The following is a 10,074-nucleotide window of genomic DNA, read 5'->3' as shown; positions in this document are numbered from 1 at the left end:
TGAGTTACATGCTAGTGCTTAACCTACTAACCATCTCCTAACGTTGTATCCCCATATGATGCAGGCACCAGAGATACTTTTACTTTTCCTGCATAGTGTTAGGTGGATCGACTAGCCTCATCAGTCATTTATGGTGAAGTGGTGAGCTTTTATTCTCTAAAAGACTTGATCATTCCATTGATTTCCTTTTATAAACTAGAATTAAAGAGTTCACATTAACATTATCATTGTCATTGTCATTGTCAGGATTGGGGTATGTCCTGGCTTAGATTATTTTTAAATCAGTAGAGGCTTTGTGGATATTACTGTGGATTGTGGATTGATGTTGACACTCTTAGTTGTCTTTAAGTTATTATATTTCTATCTTGTTATATGTTCTGATTTCAGTCGTTTCTAGGGGTGCTATGCACTGTGTCGTTAGGAAAAAGGGGTGGTCTCTGGTCCTTGGTGGACTTGAGATACCCATCACGGTCAGGCCATAGTTTGGGTCGTGACAACTTAGAAGGTCTACAATCAAGCATATTCCTTTTTCTCATTATTCTCCTAATGAATATGTGTTACTCACTGATGGGAGACAACCTCATTGTTATGAGAAGGCCATAGAAGATAAAAATAAAGATCAATAGACTGAAGCCATGCATGATGAGATGAAATCTCTGCATGAGAACCACAATTATGAGTTGGTGAAATTGCCTAAGGGCATGAGAGCTTTGAAGAATAAGTGGGTGTTCAAAGTAAAATTTGAAGAACACAACTTAAAGCCTAGATAAAAAGCCAAATTAGTTGTTAAAGGATTTGGTCAAAGAAAGAGTATTGACTTTGATAAAATATTTTCTCCTATCGTCAAAATGACTTCTATTCATACAGTTCTTGGTTTAGCTGCTAGTCTTGATTTAGAGATTGAGCAGATGGATGTGAAGACATCTTTTCTTCATGGTGACCTTGAAAAGGAGATCTATATGGAGCAATTTGATGGCTTCAAGGTAAAGGGTAAAGAAAATTATGTGTGCAAACTTAAGAAGAGTATCTATGGCTTGAAGCAAGCTCCCAGACAATGGTATAAGAAATTTGAATCTATCAAGGCTTAACAAGGCTACAGGAAGACTTCTTTAGATCACTGTGTATTTACATAAATTTTTCTTCATGATGATTTTATCATCCTCTTGCTATACATGGATGATATGTTGATTGTGGACAAGAATATTTCAAGGATTGACGAGTTAAAGAAAAAGTTACACAAGTCTTTTGCTGTGAACCACTTGGGTCATGTTAAGCAAATTTTGGGCATGAGGATTACTCGTCTCAAAGATGAACGGAATCTTTACTTATAATATAAGAGAAGTACATTGAATGTGTACTGGGGGTTTCAACATGGAGAATGCTAAGATTGTTAACACATCCCTTGCTGGTCATATGAAGTTAAGTAAAAAAATGTGTCCTATAACAAAGGTTGTCAGAGGTTTAATGTGTATCAGGCCCAATTTTGCACACAGTTGATGTTGCCAGCAGGTTTCTTAAAAATCTAGGAAAAGAGCACTGGGTAGCAGTCAAATGGATATTGAGGTACCTAAGAGGAACCTTAGGTGATTGTTTGTGTTTTGGAGGATCTAATTTAATTTTAAAAGTTTGTACAGATGTTGATATAGCGGGTGACCTTGATAACAGAAAATCTACTGCTGGATTTTTATTTATATTTTTAGGGGGAGCTATATCATGAAAGTCAAAGTTGTAGAAGTACATCACACTATCTACAATTGAAGCTGAGTATATTGCAGCTACTAAAGCTGGCAAAGAAATGATATGGCTCAAGCGGTTCCTTCAAGAACTTGAATTACACCAAATGGAGTACATTGTCAATTGTGATAGTCAAAATACAATAGACTTGAGAAAAAACTCCATGTACCATGCAAGAACAAAAGACATTGATGTAAGGTACCATTGTATTTGAGAACAAGTGCAGAACGAATCATTCTGAAACACCCCAAACTTTGGCCCTTACAAAATTTCCTGAGTCTTAAGCTTTTTATACATCATATGACTCACCATACTAGTCGTATGTGGGTATGGGTCAAGGACCCTAGTCATATGTTGTTCAGTATCACATTGGCCTAGTTCTGTTCTTGGTAAATGAAAGCATCATACGAGTCATATGTACATGATATGAGAAGTATAGTGTCAAACCATATGTTGTTTAGTGTCTAGCCTTGACATTCTGCTTAGGCTATAACTTGAAGGGTACTAGTCATATGGTAGGGTACAATTTAGGCTAAAGAGTCGTATGTTGGACAGAATGTGATGTCCAACCTAATGATCAAGGTACGAGTGAAGGGTAACACTCGTATGTTGTGGGTACGAGTGGAGAGGCCAAATTGTACCCTCCTGCAATTCTTTTACAACTTTTAAGCTAAGGGTATTTTAAATATTTACCACCCCAAGCCATTAAGACCCCACGTCTTATAATACTATTTGGTCCCCCATTCCTCGCTTTGGAATATCAAAATACTCTCACAAACTCTTTAAAAACCTCTCAAGGAAATTGAGCTAGGGTTTCATCAAAGTAGTCATCTAGAGGCTTAGGGATCGAAATCTCTCTATGAATCATCGTAACTCAACCATGTGACTCTTCTTTGATTGTTAGTTCATCAAAATAATGTATTTTAAACATTATCTTGAATCATAAATGGTGGTTTTGAAATTCATGGTTGAGGTTTTGAATGTATAATGTTGAGTATTGTTCTCTCATAATTTTATTTGTATTTACACATATTTTGATAGTGGTTTTGCACATATGGGTGCATGAAAATTATGATTTAATGAATGGGTCATGGTTTACCCTAAATTGATGGTTTTGACTTGAATAATGATTTGGTAATGGTATGCCCTCAACCTGTTTGTGAAAATGTCTATGAGAAGAATATTGTCGCACGATGAATTGTGTTTTGAATCATTGCTTGGCATAAGAATTTTAATGAAGGATAAATGTTTTGGTAAAGGTCTTGTTGGCCCTAAATTGAATTGAATTGTGATTTGAACTAAGGCCTTGGCCTAAAAATGTAGATGGTCGGTAAATGGTTTTACGAAGACCTTGTGGGTCATAAATGATTTTGAATTGTAACCTTGGTAGCTTAATTGGCTAAATGAGTTTGAGTCCCTAAATTGTTAAATTTAATTGATAACTTTGTATATACAATGGTTTCGAGTCCCAAAGTCAAATGATAAGAGGTATGGCATGTTGAACATTTGCAAGTAGGGTTGGTAAAACGATACCAATGGGATGCTTTTGGTATGTAAATAGACTAATAGTTGTGTGTATATGTAAAGAATGTTTTAATTGGGCTTTAAAGCGGGATGTGTAGCTGGGCTGTGAAAGTGGAGTCCAAAAGACTAACACTAAAAACCGTGGTAGCCGGTATGGGTGTCTATATGACTGAGAGTTTTGAGTCCCCTGAATAAATATATGAATGGGAGGTTTGAGTCCCCCATACTGTATACATAGGTGCTAAGTCACCTTGATTATGATAGAAAGTTTAAGTCCCCCATAATGGTATATATGGATATAGATATTCTTTGGTTCGTGCGGTTACAGGAACTAGGGCCCTTCCAGCTAGGGGAGAGTTGGGCCCATATAGCCCGTGAGTGCCTTGTTATATGAAAGTTATGCTACACAACACAGGTTAATAGTTTCAAAGTTCATACTAAGCCTTGTCCCCTATCCCGGCATGATATATATGTGATTGCATATGATTATTTGACTTGGTTCAATGATGACATTATTTTATTCCTTTATCCCGAGTAAGATGCTAGCGTTCCAATCGCTAACCGTCTTTGGACGTTGTATCCTCATATAATACAGTGACCGATGCTTCTTTTTTTTCTGCACAGTGACCAGGTGTTCGAGTGGCTCGTGAGTTAACAATGAAGTGGTGAGCTTCCATAGTTTGGAAGGCATCATTTCATGGACTTTTTACTCTATGCCAAACACTTTTTTAAACTTGGATATTGGCTATTGTCGGTGGCATGTCCCGACATTTTATTGACTTTGGATTATAGAGGCTATATAGATTACTGTGGACTTGGGTGTGATGGTTTAGTGTGTGGTGACGACGAATGGTTTAGATGTTTTTTGAGCTATTGTTAGTCTTATATTTCTCTATCTTATTATTGTTTCGAATTCAACTGACACTTATGATTGATATACTGGTTAGGTGAGGTGAAAGGGGTGATCTCTGATCCACGTAAGACTTGAGATACCTATCACGACCAGACCCTGATTCGGATCGTGACACGTTCCATGTTAAAAAAAATTCACATGAGTGAAAATCCCACGAATATGATGACAAAAGTAGTTTCAAAAGACAAGTTTGAATTGTGCAAAGAACTTGTCGGCATGAACTCTCTCTAAGAAGATGGATATACCTCCTTCAGATGTATGGAATTGGAGGGGGAGATTTGTGGGGTCCATACCCATCCTTCATAATGCAGAAAATCAAAGTCCAAAATTAGTGCATGCCCATATCCCTTACTTTGTCAAAATTTACATTATTGGCCAGAGAAAAGTCAAGAAAATGTCTTATTTTCAATAGTATTTTGATGTCACAAATGACATTAACATGGGCAGTTTTTTGCCTATAAAAGGAACTCATCATCTCATTGGTTTGAACCACCAAAAATATAGAGAAAAATAATATAGAGAGAAGTGAGGTATTCTACAGACTGTGATAAAGAATAGTATGTAAAGAAAAAATTAGAGCGGGCGATATTTTAGTAAGGTGGGAGTCAAAAGAAGGTTATTTCTTTTGAGTTTGTAGTTCACTTTGAGTATTGTACTTGTGACCACGGTGTAAAGTTCATTACTAAAGTAATATCAGTTGCTCCTCTTGTTCTGTGGTTTTTCCTTATTTAAAAGGGTTTCCACATAAAATTCTTGATGTCGTTATTTTTTATTTTCTATTATTTTGCCACAGATAATTTTATTGTTATTCCGCATTTATTCAACAACCAATACTAGGCCTTGAAAGTAATAGGTATCTGAACCATCACTGTCCCAAGAGAACTATTTAGCTTACATCATGAGTAATTCATTCAATAATTACGGAGCAAAGCACTTAGAAAATCATGAAAATAATTGCAAAAACGAACTTCATTTATAAATATTGAAGTCTCAAAACGATCATGCAGAGAATTCCAAAGCTAGGCAAAACCAAAGACAGTTAAAAAGACATCATCATTGTCACACTCTTATTTTTACCCCACCCCACTAAAAAAGATAGTTTTATAGGAAAAAAAGGTTTTTTTTCAATTAAAGTGATGTTTTAAAAATGAGTTATTTATTCACGAAGTCGTCACTTGAATTTAAGTTTCAGTGTTCCAAATCACCTTATTTGGAATCCCTGATAAAAAACAAATAAATCTTTATTATATTGATCTGTGACCTGAGGGTGCGGATAGTGTGGGTAACTTAACATATCTCTGATAAATAACATATCTACTATATGTTCTATATTTTTGTATTGTATGTAGTCAAGTAGATTCTTTTTCATAAGTATTTTTGTTAATCTTATTTGCTCCATATCTTTTCTCCAATATTCTAAGTATTCGTAGTTTATCATTTTATCCTATAGTAGTTGTAATTTTACAAATTTCTGTGTAATAACTTATTCTAATCATACTATATCTAATATGTGATTCTATGTTATCTATGCGATTCATTAAAATTTGTTGTTGATGTATAATATTATATAAACTATCATTTATATTCGCTTTTTCTAAGGTTAATTTTATTCTAAATAATCTTTCTTCTAATTGCCTTTTTTTCTCTTTTAAGATGATTCCTGTAATTAATTTCTTCATATGGCCAACTTTGTTTTTCTCTAACTCTTCTAATATATTCTATCATTTTTTAATCTGTATAATCTCCATCTAAATAATAACTATCTAAATATGAATAGTTGCTATCATTATATAAATGTAAATTTTCTATAGAACTTAATGACTCTTCATTAAAATGAAATATCTTTCCGTATATAATTTTTCTTATATCTACTATTTCTATATCCTTAAGTACATACAAACAAGTATTTTAAATTTATCTATCATTTCATCAGATAAGTAAATATTCATTCTTCATATGATGCTATTTTCAAAATATTCTCACCAATCATATACATAACAAAATATGGTCATCTTAGATAACTATATACTAGATTATTATTAAATAGCATCATATGAAAATATGGTCATCTTAGATCACTATATACTAGATTATTCTTAAATAACATGTTCTTCGGTCACTATTAGCATGGTAATCTGGATAATTTTTTCCTAAATAGCACCTCTACTCTGGTTACTCCCCTATCACGGCTTCTTTGCCTCACCGGTTTCACCTTTACGATGGCATAGTTCTTGGGAATTTTTCTCCTTTTCCACTTTGCTAATATACTTCTTAACATGCTATTCTTCGAATAATTCTACTATAAAGTAACTAATATGAACTTATTTTATTATATCATGATTGTTAGGAATTTATGAATTTAGCTATTCATAATTGTAAATGAAAATACCTATTCAGGTAGATTTGATAAATCTGTGCTTTGCTCATCCATAGTTTTTCCTTAGAAATATACCTGTTTTTATTAAATATTCAAAAGTTTTTGTGTACAAGAGAGAAGGCTTGCTTTCAACACATGAAAGTTTATTACCGTATGTCTTACATATTTATAATCCTAAAAATAAAAATGCGTAAACTATTTACACTATTCCTAACTTTACATCTATCAAAAAAGTATAAGACTAATAATTTAAGACTAATAATTTTCCTAACTTTACACTTGTGCTAATCTTACAAAAAGTAGAAAAATATCTCTACAAAAAACAACACTAATAATGGCTTTTTGGCCAAAAAGGTCAAAAAGGCTAGTATAGCTTACATGATAAAAAAAGAATAGTAAATGCTAATAAATGCTTACATAATTTATGTATTCTTATCTCAATAATACTTATTCACATATTGCTTTCTATCTTGTCTTCTTTTGTCTTTTGTCTTTATTTCCTCATTGCTCCATTGATTTTTATCTTTTAGATGGCGTCCTTATCTTCTTGGTTGATTTTTTTTTTATTCTAGCTGGACTTTTCGAATCACATTATTTTCTCCATTGCATTTTGAGCATAGGTGGTCGAGATATTTGTGTCCTATTAATTTATAATATTTTATTAATAATTCTTCTAAAATAAATTCCTTTTTAATTGCCCTTATAGATGGATGTTTTCCTAGATTGAGCAACGCCATAATCCATTGTTTATCTTCTTCCATATCAGTCTTCCGTAGTTTCCTTAAATTTAAATAGATCATTAATTGGTCTCTCGAATAGTAGCTCCATATGGGATTTCCATTGAGATAATTGTTGCTAGTTCTTGAATAATTATAGCTATTCCTATAGTTCGTTTATATGCATAAAAATTATGTATCTCAACTTTAGGTATCTCTGGCTATTGAACAATATCTTCCGGTATAATTATATCTCTGGTTAATCCTATTTTTACAACTTGTATAACTGGTTTAATTTCGTCATATAATATCTCTGCTGGTGCAGTATAAAACTTTATAAAAATAGATTTTCTTTGGTTATTTCCTTATAAGTGGCGAATGCTCTATATAATTCTGGTATAGTTGCTAGCTCATATCCTTCTTAGGTATATACGGTATTTAATAATCCATAACTGAAACAAGTTTTAACTAAGTTTGGATTGGTTTTTTGTAGTGGGATTAACTTGTTGTACCTTGTAATTTTTGAGTTATATAGTCTGTGTTTGGTTTTTGGATATTTGTAGCTCTGGGTCTAAGGTTTAGTTAGGTTTGTATTTTGTGGATATTTTCTATGTATGCTCGAGTTATATAGTTATAGGCTTTTTTATCTTGGTTTAAACTTTCTCGGTATGTGGTAGTTTATGGGGGTATGAACAAGGGGTCTTTTTGTGTTTTTGGTATAAATGGATAATTATATGTCATAGTTTTTGCATTTAGGTTTCTATAATCAATAACCATTCTAACTTTTTCCTCTTTTTTGCTCACTGTGTTTATTTACTATAAATGCTGGACTAGTGCGTTTGCTATTACTTTTTTGTATGTATTGTTTTTCTAATAATTCATCTATATGCATTTTAAATTCTTTTAAATCATCGAAGTTATATGTTAATGGTTTTTGGGTTATTATACTATTTTTATCTATTAGCTCAATTTTTACAATAGTTTTATGTTTTTCCCATCCTTTTAATAGATCTTCACTCTATAGTTGTCTTAATTTTTTCTTTATTATTTCTACCTTATCTATTGAAAATATAGTTATTTTCTTCTTTATTTATTGGAAATATAACTAGTTCTATTGTGTCTTCAGTATTTTTTATATTTTCAAATTTTTGTGTGATTTTTTCACTTCCTTTTATCCAATCAGTTTTCTTTCTTATTTTATTAATAACTCTTTTTGCTCTTACCTTTTGTTTACATGGTGTTGTAAACCACCAGTGTGTTTTAGTTATTATATGTGGGTATAGTTAATCTAAAAACAACATTCCTAAAAGAATATCTTTTGATGTTTGTTCATAACTATAGATCTCTTCTATTGTTAATATTTTATCCCATACTTGTATTTTTATATTTCTAGATTTATAGGTAATTAAGCTTCCTTCATTATTAAATCCTTTTACTACTATTGGTGGTTTTAGCTTATCTCATTTGTCTTCTGGTAAACAATTATATCTAGATAAGTTGGCTTCTGCTCCTATATCTATCATTGGTGTATAATATCTGTTACAATATCCTTCTACTATTATTTTCATAAGTACATATATTTTCATGTTAATGTTCTTTTTATCAACAATCTTTCTTTATTGTAGGTTATGATTAATTGTGTATGTTCTATATTGTAGGGTTTTACTTGTTCTAACCGTTTTATTCCTAATATTATGTCTGTTTTTTGCATATCTTCCTTTATTTCAAATTCTATTTGTATTTTTCTAACTCCTATTATTATTTTCTTTTCTAGTGTATCTTTAATAGTTATTAAACTTCTTGGTAGATCTGGGCATATATTACTATTAGATTTTATTTCTTCATTTTTCACTAGGTATTTTGCTATATGGTTTTCTTCCTGTCTTGTATTTAGGAGTATTAAATATTCTTTTTTATTTATTGTTCCCGTTATATAATATTGAGTTAAATTAACTGTTGAAGTTATTTCATAATTTGTTCTTTTCGATGATCCTGATGATTCTGATTTTTCAAAAGCTATCCTTTTTGTTGTACTTATTCTATTATTTATTATTTCTAAATCTTCTTCTATATCCATGTCTTTGTAACTATAATCATTGTTATCAATTATTTTTATAAATTGTTCAAAAGGACTTTCTATTTTTATTTTATTAATTTTATTTTTTTCCGTTATTTTATATTTTTTTGTTAATACATATAGATTTTTACATCTTGCTGTAAATATTTTACTTCCTGCGGTTAGTTCTATTCCTGATATTTTTCAATATAATACTAATGATTTATCTATGTTTTTATCTGTTATTGCTACTGAATAATTCACACATATTATAAATTTAAATTTTTGGTATATTAAATTTTCTCTTATAGCAGTTATTATACTTTTTTCTTTATGTTTTATAATTCTATCATCTGCTAAATATAATTCTATTGGTGTATCTATTCCTTCTCTAAAACATGCTTTTATTAATACTTTCGTTCCTCCAAGGTGTACGTATTTTATTGGGTCTTTACTTTTTGTATCATTTATTTCTTTATTAATTATTTTTTTTGTTACTAGTGGTATACTAGCTCTACCTTTTGCATATCTATGGTCTATTACATGTTCTTTTTGGCTTATTACGTAGTATTCTTCTTTTAATCTACTAAATATGTTTTTATTGTTGGTATTTTAAATATTTTTTCTACACTTAAATCTAATTCTTTTCCTTTTATCTCATCAAATATATTATTATCAAATATTATTTTCTGATTTGTTCCTTCTTCATTTAAATATTCTTCCTTTGTTATTATTTTTTATATCTTCTTCAGTC

Source organism: Capsicum annuum, chromosome 6, assembly GCF_002878395.1.
Source record: "Capsicum annuum cultivar UCD-10X-F1 chromosome 6, UCD10Xv1.1, whole genome shotgun sequence".
NCBI lineage: Eukaryota > Viridiplantae > Streptophyta > Magnoliopsida > Solanales > Solanaceae > Capsicum > Capsicum annuum.
The sequence above is the reverse complement of the archived record's forward strand: the minus strand, read 5'-3'. Positions refer to the sequence as shown.